This window comes from Taudactylus pleione, unplaced genomic scaffold (assembly GCF_031769625.1).
Source record: "Taudactylus pleione unplaced genomic scaffold, aTauple2 ptg000479l, whole genome shotgun sequence".
NCBI classification, from domain to species: domain Eukaryota; kingdom Metazoa; phylum Chordata; class Amphibia; order Anura; family Myobatrachidae; genus Taudactylus; species Taudactylus pleione.
In genome coordinates, this window is record NW_028284881.1 from 14,342,581 (window position 1) to 14,362,409 (window position 19,829).

At 42.1% G+C, this 19,829-nt stretch overlaps 1 protein-coding gene across 2 annotated transcripts in view; it reads right to left on the reverse strand.

Moving 5' to 3' along the window:
• Positions 1-19,829, reverse strand: part of TAOK3 (TAO kinase 3) — a 213,513-nt gene that overhangs the window by 167,004 nt on the left and 26,680 nt on the right. The window lies entirely within an intron of this gene.

Consider the following 19,829-nt stretch of genomic DNA (forward strand, 5'->3'; position numbering starts at 1 on the left):
TCATTAAATATTTGCGAAACAGGTGTTTCCTGGGGATATCAGCAAATATTAAGTATCCCACCAATGTATTATGGAGGAATGGCATAGCATTTATAACAAGTCTGACCAGCCGCAGACCCCGCAAGTCTCCTCACAAGCAAAGAGCTCTCATACTGCGTATGCAATCGCAGTGGCTAATTTATACACACCCATGAAAGGGCATTCAAACGGTGAGACACGCCTGCATTTTTACGACCACCCCCCACGTCACCACCCTCAAAAGCTGACAGCCCATCACTCACTTTGCGATGGATTCCTCTCTGCGTCCGTAATCGCAATGCGAACGCTGCGCATGTGCACTGCAGCTAATACGCATGTGCGATGGCAAACAATCGCTCAATCTGTGTCCGTAATCGCCATTGCGTACGCTGCTGAATCAGGCCCTAAGAACGCATCTATTTTATACCACCTACATAAAAAGTTTTTTACTACAAACATCTTGGTAAAATAAACATGCAATACACTCAACCTAATACAGAAACCGAAAATGTAGATCATCTTTAAATGACGGTGGAGGATTGTGTTAGTGGGAGCACCATGCACATACTGCAATGTCTTTTAATCCCAATATCATTTTTTTTTTTTTTTAAAGTATTCTAAAATGGCACAAAAATATACTTGCACCCATTGTAAACATACCCATAATTTAACCGCAGCATTTATTTTGCCCAAAAACATTGCTTTCTATAATTTTTCCACTGTTATAGCAACATGCATAAAACAGCCACCTGACACAAATTAAGAACCCCAAATACTTTTATTAGGGCCACTAATACACTTCTATATAATTTCTCTATCTCATTTTGCCTTTTTTTGGGGGGTACAGACGGATTTCCCCATTTTCTGCTGTACTTTTCGCAGGTTACACCCCAGACAGTTTTCAGGAGAATGTCGCATCCCAGTTTGTGGATTCGGATTGTACAAAAAATGTGAGCGCGCAGAGACAAAAGACGCAAAATTAATCGCACAAAAAGTCCTGAAGTGTGCAAAAACCTATACATTAAGTTTTCGCATTATCGCGGCTAATTGAATTGGTCTGTAAGTAGCGGCGTAACTGCAGGTGTTAGCGATTGCAGGGACAGCAGCAGTCCCCACACCGGAGCAATCTCAAATTGCTCCAGTTATTTAGTAGCGGATGCTGCAACTCACAGCAAAACTGATACCTAAATAAGGTGCTTGTTATAGGCATATTGATGAATATGCCCGTATGTGTTCTGTCCAGAGAAAAACGTCATTATCAAGGTACACAAATAAAACACTACAATTCAAGAAAAATGCATTTTCCTGGTCATACAGGAGTTCTTCAGCACATTAAATTGCCCCTTTGACGCGAAGCCAATGTTTTTTGTCATTTTACAGCATCACTAAAATAATAAGAAATAGGCAGAATTCCAAGATACATTCTCTGCAGCAAATAATCCTCTCTGGACGGATAAAACTTCTCTTTATGTCACGGTCTCACCTGCTTCACACATCAATTTCTAATAAATTTGTCTGGTTTAAAACCTCACCTGGTTTGAGCAGTCACTCAAACATATATAACATTTATCTATAGTATTATCTTCAGGTGGCGTTAACCATTGTAACCTATGGGCTACACTAGGATCCCTCCATAGCAATGGCAGCTGGCATGTGTGTGGTCTGATGACCTCGCATGCGTATCAGTGAGGCAGCCTCTGGAAGCGATCACTTTACTTTTACACATCTCAAGGATTGCCTACTATCGGAGCACATGTCCTTGCGTTTGTTTCTTGATACATCTGAGCAAATCTTAATTTAAAAAATATTATAATTATCCGGTCTAAAACCTGATAATAAATAGGCATCTAAGGGTTCACATGATGTTTCAAAAACAAAAAAAGAAGACAGACAATCTAGTATTTGTCCTTAACACTTTAACAGTGTTAACTAGAGTGTTAGCAGGATATTTTTAATACATTTTCTCAAAGCTCCAAGCAGTATAGTCTATTCTGTAAAGAACTGCCATAGAAAATAACTATTTTACCAAGCGCTTAACATTCTGAACACTGCAGTAACATCAATATTGACGCAGAGCAAAGTCCACTAATTTACATCAATTTTGGTTCTGTTGGCATGAAAAGAGCATTTAAGAGGCTCAAAATAATATGCATTAAATGCTTAAAATTACCCCTTGTGGATATAAGGCCTAACTCGACTAACAAAAATGTCACTAAAAGAGAACACAATGCATAAAAACAAAACACGGTTTCTATGGACCATGTAACATTACTCGTTACTTTCTAATAATCTGTATAAATAAATAATTTTTGTATCCCATGTGTCATGGACAAACAGGCAATTACTTAATTCCAACTCACCCACCACAATAAGGCCCTTGCTGATACTTCTGAACAATTAATTTTGGTACAATCTTTAGCAGTTTACAATCATGCTCAGCATATTGTATCAAAAATAAGAATGGTTGTTGTAGGCAGAAATCACCCATACATAATGGCTTGCTTTGTGAAGATCTACTTACAGAAGATACATTTTACCCTCATGCTGACAGGTCAAATAGTGTTTCACCACTTTCTGCCCCACACCCACTGTCAGTGACGGAGATAAGAATGTTGTACTTAAAGAAACCATAAGTGAATGTAGACAGGAAATGTGAACATACACAAGGAAGAAGTGAAACATCTTACAGAAACTAAAACGAATACATGATTACAGGAGTTTGTACATTGTGTTGTAATTCCTTTGTGATAAACAACTCAAATTATCCTCAATTAGCAACTGAAAAGAGCAAATACAGAAGAGCATATGAGATTCATACCAGCAGTTCCTGAGGGCAAGTACTCAGCGTCACCAGGAAGGGGATTTGCTTGGCCGCCCCAAGTATCTCTAAAGGGAGTTTGCCATCTGCCATTAGCATAAAAGGGAAGGACTGATTTGGCTCCCTTATGAACAAATCAAGGGGAGGTGACCAGGGTTTTTTATTTATTTATTTCAAAAGTGTCTTCTAAATCTGAGATAATGCTAACGTTCCCCAACAAGTTATTATTAAAAATAATAATTACTCCAAGGACTAATTTGTATTGTTTTTAACAGATTTGAAAGGAGTTATGTATTATTCATCGTTGTTGAGCACACTTTCTATAAATGTTCAGTAAAACAAAAATGAGCAAAGGATATTCTGCAAGAGCTTTATTACTCAACTCATCAGTATTTTATAGAGGTAGATAACAGAGTGATTACATATTAAGGTAAAAATATAACGTGACATGATAAAAATAGGATTCCAAACAGATTATGAAAAATTTACATAGTTATTTCCGTTCGGCTGACTTGGTGAATACTGTCAATGTACCAGACAAAAGGTATTTTCTATAATTTGGCAGCATGAACCATTGCAATAAAAGGGCCAACGGAGAGTTGGAAATAAATTGGGGCAAACAGTACTCAAAAAGACGTGCACAGAAAATAGCGTATTTTTACCTAAATGCAGAGAGGTCTACATCTCGAGATACGGCTGCTCCTGCATGGGGAACATATTTACTACTAGGCATCATCATTAGTGTACAAAACATAGGCCTCCTCAGCACGGTCCACATGCCTTCACTGAATTTTTCATATGCGACAACGCCTCTTCCTACCCCAGTTGCTCCTCTTCAGTCGCAAGGGTTGATGTATCTAAACTGCGTCCAACTCTGCATAGTCTCATTGCTTGCGCTGATTTTTTTAGCGTGTTCAGAACGTATACATGCAATATACATTATACAAACAAGGTGTATGCTCAACACACCATCTGCCTCTATATCACTATTTGTGTTACTTCAAGTTACCATTTAGGAAATGATAATGTAATAATTTCCAGTGAGAACTCCAAAACAGTAAACAAAGGAGGCTGTATACCTTTACTTGTTTTTCTGGCCACTTTATGCTGAAAGTTTGTTCTAAGCATCAACTGCCCTGTCAGCAAGGAAAAAATAAGTGTTGTTCTCATTAAGGACCTCTGACTTCCTGAGTTTAATGCACAGTCTCACGTTTTATAACTGGTAAACGTACATTTATGAAACAAGGTGAAGATATACAGCTGAGAGTCAACCTACATTTCATCACAAAATTATGTAATAATAATAATGATGATGAAAACCATGGCTACACTAGCACACCCCAAACAATACAATTTTTCATGAAGGAGGTCACAATTTATAGTGTGAAAAAAAAAAAAAAGGTGCGCTGCATTACATTTTGTGGTTTGGCCTGGATGGACTATAGTGGTTTAATAGATTCTTCTCTTCTGGAATGTTGTGAGGTCACAACATATATAAAAACTTAATGCATACTACAGGTGCAACACAGCAGAATGGATGACAAAAACTACATTTGTAGCTTAGCTATAGGAAGCTTATGCTTATTAGTAAAGTATCATGGAGAAAAACCATACAAACCCTTCGTTTCAGTGAGCCATATTATTTACACACCATTATTGGGTACTGCTGTGGGCTCCGAAGTCACCCCTTATATAAAAATGCCTAGTAAAAGGAAAAGTAGACAAAGCAGAATCCCACATAAGTTTTTATTTTCTAAAAATAGCAAGTTAAGTACATTTTAAATGTGAATGTGGTTGCCATGGTAATCACAACAATGGAAAATCTGCTGAATTATCATAAATTAATATTCTGAAGAATAAAAGAATAGAATCACCAATATAGTTAATTACATTTTCATACATTTAAATCTATTGTTCCTACGCAGATCGATTTATTGTAGACATTGTATAGAGTGTATGCCTAATCCGTTGTTCATTGAATCATCCCATCTGTGTGCTGCGCATCAAAAATGGGATAATTTCACAGCCGACACAATGCTGTTACATGTGTAAAGATACATTCGCTGCTGTATGCCAGATCGTGTAGTTTGCATGGCGATGTAATGTATTGTTACATCGCATTGCTGGGTCGTAAGTTGTATAGCGTTCCTGCTAGGCTGTTTTAGCTGTCGGTGCTCCGCTAAAACAACCTGCTGAGTGCCATCCTCACCCGCGGACCAGCGGTGCAGCACTCAGTCGGTGAATAGATGCCATGCGCATCTATTCACGGCATCTATTCACAGTGAGGGAAGAGCTTGGAGGCAGCCCAGCATGTCCGTAAGTGCTGGGCATGCCCCCAAGAGTGATGAAAAGAGAGCGCATCTTAAAGAGATCCCCTTTACTTGTAGCTATGCCCCATTTTCAGAGAAAGTGCCCTTTCTACTGTCCGGCGGTACAAATGGTTTGCGTATAACTCAGATGTTACTGCGCATGTTCAAATCTCACTCTGCAAGCTGCTCGCCATGCCCAGAGGCATTTGGTGGTGAAAGCATCAGGCAGCATTCCAGGAAATGGGGGCGTATTCACCCAATATACTGGGCGCGCTGAAGCCATTGACTGTGTCCAGGGGTGTATTAAGAGAGGAAGGGGCCTGTGTTCACTCACCGTCCAGGGCCACCACCTCTGTCTCTCTGGCGGCAGCGGCACACTAACAGATTCAGTAGACTCTGGGCACTAGTCTGTGGGGGTGCAGGGTGGCCCACACCGAACACCCTCACTTTTTTTTTTAAACTCTTATGGTAGACATACCATACACATGATAATATTACCTGCATAGGAGAAGGACTAGGGTTCTTCCAATCCGCTGCTATTTGGCAGGTCATAGCAGATACTATGTGTCGGAATAGCTTATTCTGATACCGGGACAGGGTGGGTAGGTACAATGGAAGGAGAAAATGCTGAGGATCAGAGGGAATAGTGGTCTCAAAGAGGTGCGAAAGGAGATCTATAACCTCCTGCCATATACTGGCTATTTTGGGACAGGTCCACCAGATATGCAAAAAAGTGCCCTTGTCACGGCAGCCCCTCCAGCACCTATCCGAAGCATCGGGAAACATTACTTGTAGTCGCGATGGAACATAATACCATCGATATAGCAATTTGTAAATATTTTCCTTCATTTTGACGCAAATAGAGCTGGCGGTGGCATTGTCCCAAATTTCCGTCCAGTCCTCAGCATCTATAGAGTGCCCCAAATCTCGCTCCCACGCCAATTCATGAGAATCCCGAACGGTACTTACTTCTTCCCTTAACAAAGAGTGAATAGTAGAGATGAGGCCCCTAGTAGAGGGTCGTCTCCAACATATAGACTCAAAGGAAGTCAAAAGGTCTGCTAATCAGGATTGAGCTAATTTTGGAGTGGAAATGTCTAAATTTGTAGAAACCGAAAAAATTATTTGGCTGGGATTGCTACTCTATCTCGGATTTCAGAAAATTGTGGAAAATTTGTATCTATAGTGATGTCGTTTAAATAGTAAATATTACCCGATGACCAGGCAGTAAAGGATGATTTGCATAAGCCTGGAGGGAAAATAGGATTGTGAAATAATGGAATCAAAGGGGACGGGCCTGGAGCGAACATAAAACGTCTATTGATTAAATCCCAAATTGCTAAAGAGCGGGAAACTACAGGGTAAGAAAAAACCATCCGGGGGTGATGAATCCTAGAAAGCCATAACAGGGAAAGTACAGTAGACAAACCCAGCTCCTCAGTTTCGATAGCTACCCAGACCTTCCTTGCGTTAAAGTTACACCACTGAGTACAATGAGAAAGCTGCGCAGGATAATATTTTTTAAAATCAGGAATACCCAATCCTCCTCCCCTGCAAGGACGCTGAAGCAACTTTAGCCTGATCTGCGGGCGTTTCCGGTTCCATATGAAATTTGATACTGAAGGAATTTGAAAACATAGGGGAGGAATTTAAATCGGGAGAGTCTGAAATAAATACAAGAGCCGAGGGAGAACGCTCATCTTAAAAGAATGTATTCTGCCTATCCAAGAGATAAAATAATGGGACCAATCATACAAATCAGACTTAATACAATCTAGAAGGCGGGGAAATTTAGCCTGAAACAGCTGATGATGGTGATGAGTTAAGAAAACCCCGAGATATTTGATCTTTTTATGCCAGGTACAATGGAGCATGGCCTCCAGGGTTTGCTTTAGGATAGATGGGATATAGAAAGCAAGAACTTCAGTCTTAGTAACATTAATTTTATAACCCGAGTGTCGACAATATGAATTTATTTCCTCTAGAAGTGAATTTAGGAATTGGGCTGGGTGAGTGAGAGAAACTAAAACATCGTCGGCATATAATGCAATTTTATATTCAGAGGGGCCTGTGGATATTCCAGAGATAGATCTATTACAACAGATCCTTGCCGCCTGAGGTTCCATAATTAGAGCAAATATTAAGGGAGAGAGAGGGGACAGCCCTGCCGAGTACTGTTAGTGATCCCAAAACTAGAGGAGTAAACACCATTAACCGAGACCCGTGCCGTGGGGGAACGGTAAAGCGCCAAAACGCCATCTAAAAATTTGCCCGAGAAGCCCATTTTGTCTAGGACAGCAAATACGAAGGGCAGGAAATGCGGTCGAATGCCTTCTCCGCATCTAAAGCTAAAATCAGGGAAGGAAGTTTCCTTTTATGAATGGAATATATTAGATCAATAGCCCGTCTAGTGTTATCCGATGCCTGACGTCCAGGTATAAACCCGACCTGATCCGGATGTATCTAATAAGAAAGCAAAGGAGCTAACCGAGTCGCTAAGATTTTAGCATAAATTTTCAGGGCGACGTTTAATAGTGAGATAGGTCTATAGTTAATACAGTGAGTAGGATCACGATCAGTTTTAGGGATCTCCACAATATCGGCCCCGGTTGTATCGGGAGCAAAAGAAGCGCCATCCAAGATGTCATTAAATAAAGATGTAAGATATGGAGCAAGTTCCTTTGCAAATAACTTATAGTATTGGGCTGTAAACCCATCGGGGCCCGGGGCGGCAGAGGAACGCATTGATCTAATAGCAGCTATTGTCTCCTTATCTGAAATACGGTCATTGAGAATAGTTAATTGGGATTCTGAAAGACTGGGCAGGGGTGTAGAGGATAAATATGAACGCACCCCCTCGTCTCCAGCAGAGGTGGGAAGGGAAGAGTCCGCCAAAATATAAAGGGAGCTATAAAAGGTCCGAAATTCCTCAGCCATAACTTCAGGATCATAGGTAAGAAAACCAGAAGACTGGGAGTGTAGTTTGTCTATCGCACCTAATGCTTGTCTGCAACACAATTTATTAGCTAATAAAGAATCAATTTTGTCAGCTTTATCATAAAAGCGTTGACGGAGCTTTTGCATGAAAAAACTTGCAAAAAGCTCGGTGAGACAGAAGGGCATTAAGCTGACCTCGTAGTTTCTCAATTTGGGTTAACGCGGAGGCGCTAGAGGACGTCTTATGTTGAATCAACAGCACGGAAATTTGTGACTCAACTAAATGAATTTCCTGCGCAGCCACTTTCCTAACCACTGAAGTTTTAGAAATGAGAAAGCCCTGTATAGTAGCCTTATGGGCTTCCCAGAGGATACTATAGGAAAAATCAGGGGAGGTATTCTCCTCAAAATAGCGGGTCACTGCCAATTTTATTTCAAGCAACGCTGGGGGATGTCGTAAGAGGGAGTCATCAAGGCGCCAATTACGCTTTCCACGAGGAGAACGATATATATCTAAAAAAATATAAACACCTGCATGGTCTGTCCATGTAAAGGGGGAAATACCAGCTTCTGTAACCATAGAGGTAATAGAGGAGGAAATATGGATCATATCTATCCTGGAATAATGTTGATGTGGAGCTGAAAAATGAGTATAGTCCTTGGCATGAGGATGTTTAAGACGCCAGGAATCATAAAGGCCATAATGTTTAAGGGAAGCCAGGAGAGTACGAGAAGCTCTAGGAAGAGTCATCCCGGAGGAGTTTGCAGGTGGGTTAGATCTATCTAACAGGAGATCAATAATGGTATTAAAATCCCGAACACCCTCACTTTCTAATACTTACCTCTCCGAATTCCCACGTCAGCTGGAGAGGTGCTACACTGAACCCCTGGAAAATGGTCACTGTGGCCATTTTCCCGGCGGTCTGCGCATGCCCAGTAGGGAAATCGCTGGGAAAATTGCATGGCAGCCATTTCCCCGGCGATTTCCCTATTGCGCATGCGCCTAATGCTGGGAAAAAGGCCAATTTGCAGGCGTTCTGTTTAGCACCTCTCCAGTTGACGTGGGACTTCGGAGAGTTTAAGTATTATAAAGTGTGGGTGCAGGGTGTTTGGTGTGGGTCCCCCGGGACCCAGTGGCCTTTGTGCACCGCACACCCTGCATCCATTATAGATACGTCCCTGGCTGTGTCCTAGCATGCAGCTTCACTGGCTTCAGCTGCATGAAACCACTGGCCATCCCAACACAGATGACCGATGGTTACGCAGAGTGATCTGATGGCTTGACGCAGCTGTGGATCACAGAAGCTTGCAGGAGGCATCTATTTATACAAGACGCCTCCTGTTGCATTAGTATATTATTACACAGTAGCTGCGTCCAAAGACAGTGCAATAGTGTACAACTCTGAATCAGGTCTATAGACAAATGCTGACGTGTACAGATATGAGCACCATCTTTTTTTTTTTTTTATGAATGACAAAGAGCTGAACATGCAAGTTAGCTGCTCTGATGAAAAGCTTATGAACATCTCTCTCCACGTTCTGTGAATTGTTTTCAACCTCTTCTATCCACAACAATGTATTTGAGAGTACTTGATTTAAATTTGCGACTATTCTACTTAACACTAATTTTACAGACAAAGATAAGCTTGTTACCACTTAAACTAGATACACACTTATACAATTATCGGTCCGATCACCCTGATAATTGTATAGGCAGAATGTAATGTAGAAGCATTAGCCGGTAAACGGCTTAAAAACGCTCATACAACTGGTCGGATAGGAAGGTCGGGCATCTTAAATATTAAACTGCTCATATCTCCAGCTCCATTACAGAACCTGTAGACATTGAGCTAAAAACAGCCGTGTATACAGGATACACACTGATCGAATAATCGCCTCGAGAAAGGGAGTGTTTATCTGATCTGCTGTGTGATTGGCATAGTGTGAACCCAGCTTTACTCATAATGACTTTGCTGTTTTTAAAGCAATACATAATTTATCAACTATTAGGGCCGGATTCAATTAGAGGTGAAAAGTGCCGTTTGGAGACAAAAAAAAGTTTCCACGGATTAGGACTTTCATCCTGTTTTCAAAGTATCTCCATATTCAATTCCAGGACAATTTCGTGTTAGTGGAAAGTCAATGCATTGTAATAGGCAGAAAAGTATCTCCTATGAATAGCAAGAGACAAAAAAAAAAAAAAGTCAAAATCGTTATTTTGGGGTGCAAACGTGGGGAAATGACTCTGAACCCTTGTGACAGCCCCCCAAAGAACAAATCAACCGTCTAATTGAATACGTGTCTTAGTTGGGCAGTTGTCAGTCTAACTCTGTAACAATGCTTCAAAACAAAAACCTGAGAGAGACCCTTAGATATAAAATACTGTATGAATATGATAAATCGGCAAATGAGTCTATAGAACTAAGGCCTCTTCACAAATTAACATCCTAATAGTCATTTTTCTTTATGGGTGGTGGTCATTTTACTTTTTAGGTGTAGAGGGTTCTTTACAGTATATTGACGATTTCAGATAAACTCATATACCTCTTTATGAAAATAGCCAATATAAGTTTGTCTGCTTAAAGCATTGTTGAAGGAATTAAGCCAATGTGGCAGTTGGCAAAAAGGTATTAAATAGAATTATGAACATTCACACAATAATAACACATACTCTTACACCTAAAGATTTCTGAATGCATATAAAAGTACCACAGGAATTTCTACTAATGCTTACATAGAATCACAACATACATCACCTAACTATGGATGTCAAACATGTTCAAACTCGGTTCCTGCTTTAGGAGTACAAAAAAATAAATAAATATTCCACCAATGATACAGCACATTGTAAAGTCTAAAAAGGTGGAAGCAATACAATTAGGTACTTTAACAATTCTTTTGCTGCTGAAGGGTTTTCTCACCCTTGCGCTAAGGTCATTTTCTCACATTTGCGCTTTTGATATTCCAGCATCAATAGCAGTAGCCACACACATTATACTGTACCGTTTTTTTTTTTTTCACTGCTCCATCACTGCTCCGAAAAGGAGCAGTGAAGCTGCTCGCTGGGGACAGCTGCGGTGGCGCAATGCGGAATTGCTCCGGATTTTGCGATGAGTTCGAATTTTAATCAGGGATAATTAACATCATGAATAGGCCCGTGTGTGTGGAAAAATAAGGGATATGGTAAGAACTTACCCTTGTTATCTCTATTTCTATGAAGTCCATATGGTTCAACAGGATACCTTGGGGTATAGGCGATGGCGGTAGTAATCGGGCACCACAGAGTTTAGTTTTTCCAGGCTCCCAGGATGCAATGGGGTCCCTCTTCTATACCCCGCCCCCGAGCCAAGGCAAATCAGTTACGTAACAAGCCCAAGGCCGGAGGAGGAGAAGAAAGAGAGAGAAGAAAGTCTGGAACACACAAGTATTACATTCTCACCAGAAGGAGACGGAAAACCCAGTTACCAGATCAAAACCCATCTGCAGTACAGGTACAACAGGGCGGGTGTGGAACCCTATGGACTTCGTAGAAATAGAGATAACAAGGGTAAGTTCTTACCATATCTCATATTTTCTACATCAAAGTCCATAGGGTATCCACAGGATACCTTGGGGATGTCCCAAAGCAGTATCCTTTAAGGGTGGGGACGCTCCTGTGCTGAAAGGAGAATCCGCCGCCCGAAGGAAGCATCCTGAGAGGCAAAGGTGTCAAATGCATAATACCTCACAAAAGGTATGGACAGAAGACCACGTGGCTGCCTTGCAAAGCTGAATAGCAGAGGCACCATGGCGAGCTGCCCACGAAGGACCCTAGTGGAATGAGTTTGAACAGAGGATGGAACAGGAAGGCCTGCATGAACATAAGCCTCAGAAATTGCCATGCGAATCCATCCTGCCAAACTTTGCTTAGTGGCAGGCCAACCCTTTCTTACGGAAGCCATAGGACGACAAACAAGGAGTCAGGCTTCCTAAATGAATTGGTACGGTCAACATAAATCCTTAGAGCACGTACCACATCCAAGGAGGCCTCACCAGCCGAGAGGTCTGGAGAATTAAAGGCCGGCACAATGATTTTCTCGTTAATGTGGAAACTAGATACCACCTTAGGTAGGAAACCAGAGCGAGTGTGAAGCACCGCCCTGTCCCTATGAAAAATTAGAAAAGGAGGTCGATATGAAAGAGCCCACAATTCTGAGACCATTCTGGCCGAAGCAATGGCCAGAAGAAACACAGTTTAAGCTGTAAGCCATTTGAAATCCACTGAGCCCAGTGGTTCAAATGGCGGTCCTTGGAGAGCCCTCAGGACCACAGCCAAATCCCAAGGAGCCACTGGTGGAACAAAGGGAGGCTGAACACGAAGTACACCTTGCATAAAGGTACGGACATCAGGAAGTGTAGCAATCCTACGCTGAAACCATACAGACCGGGCAGAAACCTGCACCATCAGGGAAGCAAGGCGAAGACCGTGATCTAAGCCTGCCTGTAGGGAAGCCAAAACCCTGGATATCCAAAAGACCTGAGGATCATAGCCTCTAGGGCGACACCATTCAAAGAAAGAATGCAACACTCGGTGGTAAATTCTTGCAGAAGCCAGCTTCCGAGCATGGTGTTAACTACAGAGCTGGAAAAACCCCTGGACCTTAAGAGGGCAGTCTCAACAGCCACGCCGTCAAAGACAGACGACCCAGGTCCGGGTAATGGCAAGGACCTTGAGACAACAGGTCCGGACATAGTGGCAACAGCATCGGAGTGTCTACGGAGAGACTGAAGATCTGAGTACCAGTGCCGTCTGGGCCACGCTGGAGTTATCAGCAGGAGAGTGCCGCCTTCTTGCTTGAATTTGCGAATCACTCGAGGAAGAAGGGAGAACGGAGGGAAGAGGTAGGCAAACTGGAAGGGCCACCGGACCGACAGAGCGTCTACCAGAAGTGCCTCTGAGTCTCTTGTTCTTGACCCGTACACAGGTAGCTTGTTGTTGTGTCTGGAGGCCATGAGGTCTATCTCTGGAAGGCCCCACTTGTTCACCAGTAGTTGAAACACCTCCTGGTGAAGAGACCATTCTCCTGGATGCACGTCTTGACGGCTGAGAAAGTCTGCTTCCCAGTTGAGGACTCCTGGTATGAACACTGCCGAGATGGCAGGGAGATGGCCTTCCGCCCAAGCTAGAACGCGGGACACCTCTGTCAGGGCCGCCTGACTGCGGGTTCCCCCTTGGCGGTTTATGTAAGGCAACGTGGTGGCGTTGTCCAACTGCACCTGCACGGGTTTTCCATGGAGGACATGTCTTGCTTGTTGGAGAGCTTTGAATACTGCCCGAAGTTCCAAGATGTTTATTGAAAGCGCAAATGCTGCTGGCGTCCATCTTCCCTGGAAGAAGTGCGGACCCATCACTGCTCCCCAGCCTCGGAGACTTGCGTCCGTTGTCAGAAGAACCCAGTCCGCAATCCAAAATGGGTGCCCCCTGTTCAGGTGAGCAGTCTGCAACCACCAGGCCAGAGACAGACGTACCTCCGGGGAAAGCACCATTGTCTGTGTCTTTATCCAATAGAGAGGATCAACTTCTGCAGAGGTCAGGAGTGAAACTGGGCATACTCCACCATGTCGAACATCGACACCATGGATCCCAGTAACCTCATCGCCAAGTGAATAGCCACCCTGCTGTCCCTGGTGGTCTAGTGGAAGCGCAGGTTAATACCTGGCTCCACACGCAGCCTGTCCCCAGGGAGCCCCCTGTCTGAGGACCTAGGACTGTGTATCGGCGGGTACTCTCCGTGGGACCCAGCAGCTTACCTGACCCCCTTGAATCCGGCCACAGTCCAGGTAATTCGGGGTCACCCACCAGCATCCCCAGATCAGTACCGGCGTTCTGGTCCAGCAGGGTGGAGGAGCAACAGCATAGATGTCAGTACTGACTGTCTATGCTGTACAGCTCTTGTTGCAGCAATGCTGTTTAAAGAACTTCAGGGGGTGTAAACAGCCCCCCTCTAAAAATGGTGACCCGAGCACCTACGAAACAGATTTGCCTTGGCTCGGGGGCGGGGTATAGGAGAGGGACCACAGTGCATCCTGGGAAGCTGAAAAATTAACTCTGTGGTGCCCGATGACTACCGCCATCTCCTATACCCCAAGGTATCCTGAGGATACCCTATGGACCCTGATGTAGAAATTTTAATTTTTTGTGTACTTTTTCAATTATTATCTGGTGATCAGCAGACAATAACTAATAAGGTGGGCACATCGTTTGAAAGAGGAGACCTCCTTCTTTTAAGACAGGGTGACCCATGTGTGTGCAGCCAGTAAGGGAGAGATGGGCACATTGGGCCCTTCCCCTATCTATGGAAAATATATATGTTTTTCATAGCGCTTGGCCATATTGTTTGATTACAGATGATCACTAGACAACAGCTTTCATATGTGGACGCCCCCACATTTACAGATAAAATTATGGGCGTGACAGGTGAGCACCAGGCAATAACTACTAGTGGGCGATATCATTTGAAATAGTGGATTCTCCTCCTTCAAATAGGAGTGCCAACACAGTTGCCGATGTTATTATGGGGGTGATAGGGCACTTACTGGCCACCCCCCACATACAGAAAAAACTAAAGTTTTCCATAGCACAAGGTCCAATGATCACCTAACAATAACTAGTAGTGGGCCAAATCATTAGATAAAGGAGACCCCCTCTTTCAAATGTGGGTTCCCCCGATTTTATGGATGCCAGATTGGAGGGAGATATTTGCCCATTCCTGGACTCCAACATTTTCCTGTAATGCTTGGTTATCACAAACAAAAAAATGGCAGCTGCTCAATCAATTTGGTAGTACATTTCAGGTGCATGAAAGGAAGGGGTCATACCAAGTAGAAAAGGGAGGGGGGTTAAACCCCCTATTGTTCCTCAGCACACTGAATTATACTTACAACAATATATGAACACTATATGGTAATAGAACTTCAGAGATATTGGTTGCATGCATTTGCAAATACATGGGAAGCTGCTAGGCCACGTCACGGCTTCTCTGTCACTAGCAGTCCCTAACACTAAGGAGTATGCGCCTGGGGCGCAGAGCACCCCAAAAAACGTACAGCCCAGGACCCCCCCAGGGCATCACTGTTACTGCATGCAAACAGATCAGTTTGGTTCTTGGTGGTGGAATAAGCCAAAAAGTGTGGCACCCAATTGTTTTTAACAATCCTAACTTGTTTCGTCTTGCATAGGGAAGATTTCAACAGAGGTAATAAAAGTTGAATGTATATACTCTGTGTAAGATTAAATGTATTAGGCACTAAACAAATCTGCGTGACCCTACGCAGAGGTGGGCATGGGCTTTGGTCTATATAAAGAGCACGTTACTGAACAGTTTTGACTAGGAGTCACTACTTTTCTTGAATGTATCCAGGATCTTGATCCATGAGCATACTGAAGCCTCCATAGACACTGCTTTTTTTGTGATCCATCCAAAAGCAGGAGAACATTGAGCTCGTTTCCTGCCCAGTTAAAGAGGAGCTAAGACTGCAACCCGTTGTTCGGGACAGTACTCCAGAGGAGAGCAATTACAGCCCCTTAAAATTAATGGTGAGCAGTAAGCTTCCTGTGCAGTGAAACCTCTGGTTATTGGTAATTGTCTTATAGTCATGTTTGTTCTGTAAATACAGACATATATAATTTAAAATAAAATAAAAAATAGTTCTACTGTATTTTTCTAGAGGTTTACCCAAGTGAACTCATGGCAGTACAAATTACCTTCAGGTGGCACATAAGGTATCTAGGGTGTCTATTTACTAAGCTATGTTAGGTGCTGATCGGGTTGGTACCTTATCACCGTTCACTTTATCTCCTAACAAAGCTTAGTAAATAGACCCCTTAGGAGTGAGAAGACAGCACCTTGTGGGCAAAAAGAGCTAAACAATAGCACCGGTACCCAAGCACATTTTGTAAATCTGAATAAATTAAGTTTAAGCATAAAATATCTCATAGGAGAAATATATACCCTGTGCTACACAGTACAATAGAGGTGGCAGAAATATATATGACTGCTTGAACACTTGACAAACCAGTATATAAAACTTTAATGGACTATAGAAAACTGACACTTGTGTGACAGTTAACAATTAGCAGCAAATACACCTACTGAATGGCGTCAAATGCATTTCTCCTTAGGCCAAACACCACTAACTGTATGCAATCTTCCCACATAAGACCAAGATGTGTGCAATTGCCGCTTCTAAGATGCCTTGATCAGAGTGCTCTACATACTTCGAAAGGGAAGAGTTAATCAACTTTTACGGAGTCATTTCAAGAGTGTCCTGGGAAACGTGCAGATTAGGAGCATTACTGTTCGTACCAATCTTACTTAGATTGTAAAACACCAGAATTAGATCAAATATAGTAATTAACTGTATTTTTAAATTTTTGAGTAGTGATTGAAACTATGAATAAATAGAATAGGAAACCTATCATCCATGTTGGCCGAAAACAGAAGATGATTAATTGTACGGTTTGATTACTCTGGCACTCTGTCAATGTAGAAAAAAAAACCCACTAAAAGAGGATTTCTAGAATGTAAATGTTACTAAGAGGCACAGCTACTTGCACATTGCAGCTTTTTTTCCCCAGGATGTCTGAAATGACTCTATCCCAGATAAGCTGATAACATACTGCTTTTCTAGGCCAACTCCTCATGTGGTTACTGCTGGGGAAAAAACCCACAGACACATCTTGGGCGTCAATGTCAATGTCCAACAGGCATCACCTAATTGACATTTATCCGATGTTTACTGACAAATCACCAACAACTATGAAGCATTTTACAAAATGTAGCTCCCAGTTTAGTTTATCATCAGTAAAGTATAGATGGAACATTTGTAATGCATATTTACCCTGGTGCCTTTCATTAATGCCTCATACAGGAGCAGTCCATCATCAACTGCGGTTCATCTGTTTAGGTATGGATGGCCTGGCTTATTTGTACATACATGGTACTAGAGATTGATAGCATGGTACGCAAGGAAAGTAAAAAAAAAAAAAAACTATACTCAGGAACAGTATGAGTAAGAGTAAGAGTAAAAGGAATAGTTTATAATTAAGACAGTACATTAATACACACACACACACAGTCCAACACATAGCCATGTGCCTTACAGAACAGCTTAATACTGTATACATCAGATATAGCCAGTGCTCATCAGAACAATCTTATTTGGCTATGCACCCACTGGTGTTAGAAAAACAGCACGTGACACCGCAGGGGAGACCAAAAAGTGCTGCCAATGCAACCGACCAAACGATAAATAAAAAAAATAAAAAAGTATGATTTTTGATAGCAGTGGATGTGATAAATTTCATGCACACCCAGAGAATTTTGGAAGGGAAAAAAAATCTGCAGCATTCAAGGGCAGGAACTGAAACTTCATGCAAGAAGTCCAGATTGCGGCATCATATGGGTAGAACACCAAATAATAATATAATACAAATGTTTAAAAATGTAAATTAACAGTAAAAGTCCAGAAAATTACTAAATCTGATTTAACATAACAAATAGGGCACGGACAAATATTTTGGTTGTTTTGTTACTTGCTGCAGTTTTACCTTATAGTAGATTTAATGTATTTTGGGGTTTTGTTAAAAAATGTTCCCTCTGGGATAAGCGTTGCAATGTTGACGTCTTAGGCAAGCAAGGACATAGTTGTAGCATTTACACCACACAGCACTAAGGAGGAAGAAAAAAAAACTAAGCAACTGCTCAGGGCAATAAGATGCTAACATATAAGGGGTGTACTTCACATCCCTCAAGGAAATGTCCCCAATGTGATAGAACGGCAACATTTCTGTATGCCAGCACCGTATTTAAAAAGGTTTGCCTTATAAATTTTCTATTAAAATATATCACATTGAGACAACTTGAAACATTTGTGTTCTAGTGTTTCACACATGAAAAAAACTTTTATAAAAGCCTCCAATTCTGTTTAATTGAGCAGTGCCCAGGTTCATGTTAGGAGGCAGATCTTCATACTTCACGCTCCTTCCATGCCTTATTGCACATTTACGCACAAAACTAAATTGAGAGGTTACATATATTTGTAAAACACATAAAATAACCACATGCTTTGTGTCAGATTTGTTCAGAAAATTCTGCAATATGCCGGAATGTGAACTAAATAAAAAAATTTAAATCAGATTTGTATTTTAACATTTCAAATTCTCATGTAAATGAACTACCATAATTTTAAGTAAAAGCCTTTACAGCTGCTGCATGAATCTAATGCTGGCCATACACTAGCGCGATTTCGGGCCAATGTCACGATTTTAGACGCGTCGTATGATGCATTGTGTGGAAATAGTGTAGTATTTTAGGTAGGAATACGATCCGATGCATGCTCCCGCCGCTGTTCTATCGTATCTTATGATCAGACGTGCAGCCCATATTAACCGTCGTAATCGTATGCTGATCGTGCAGTGTTTTTGCGCATGCGATGCATCGTGCGTCTGACTGGCGTCATTTAAATCTATTATGACCGCATGTTTTTGGTGAGGCACACGATCGATCGTATCACGGGTAGTCGTATAGGAGCGAGTGATCATACGTCAAGTCGTATGTTCGTGTGTGAAAAAAGCATCAAATCGTGCGGCCGGGACTGCCAGGCAGTTCAAGGGAAAACGTATGATGAATCGCATCTTATGCTGGTCATACTAGAGTATGGCCTGCATAACTTGCTACAGAGAGAGCAGAGCTGCCCCAGAAAATATAAAATGTTGAAAGGAATGATTTGTGCCCTAACATGATTGGACACACTAAATCACATGACTGTGCATTATTTCCCAATGACAGCACATCCCAGCGTGACCAAATGACTGAACTACTTCCCACTGTGACCAAAACCAAATCACAAAGCCACAGCAGTATAACTGCACAAGTGTGAACAGTAAACATCTCTCACAGACACTACTCAAAGAAAAGCAGCACATCACTGCCTCACTCTGAAAGATCTGACCCCCAAAAAATTTAAAATGGCAGAATAACTACATACCTCAAAGGTTGCGCTCTGATATACATACACCTTGGGTGATTAAACGCATATACCAAGGTTTGAGTATATCAGAGTGTGACCACACACCCAAGATTGTATTTATGTATATACGTACGTACAGTGCCTTGCAAAAGTATTCACCCCCCTTTTAAAATTAAAATGGATTGTTTGAAGCTGTGCATAATTTCAGTCACAGAACATGCCTACAACTGTGAAGTTGTGTTTTTTTTTATATTGTGAATCAAACAATTAGGACAACATAACAGAAAACTTCAGCGTGCAGAACTATTAACCCCCCTAAAGTCAGTACTTTGTCGAGCCACCTTTCGCGGCAATTACAGCTGCAAGTCGCTTTGGATAAGTATCTATGAGCTTGCCACATCTTGCCCCTGGGATATTTGCCCATTCCTCAAGGCAAAACTGCTCCAGCTCCTTCATGTTGGATGGTTTCCGCTTGTGAACAGCAATCTTCAAGTCTGACCACAGATTCTCAATTGGATTGAGATCTGGGCTTTGACTAGGCCATTCCAACACATTTAAATGTTTCCCCTTAAACCACTCGAGTGTTGCTTTAGCAGTATGCTTCGGGTCATTGTCCTGTTGGAAGGTGAACCTCCGTCCCAGTCTCAAATCACAGGCAGACTGAAACAGGTTTTGCTCAAGAATATCCCTGTATTTAGCACCATCCATCTTTCCCTTAACTTGAATCAGTTTCCCAG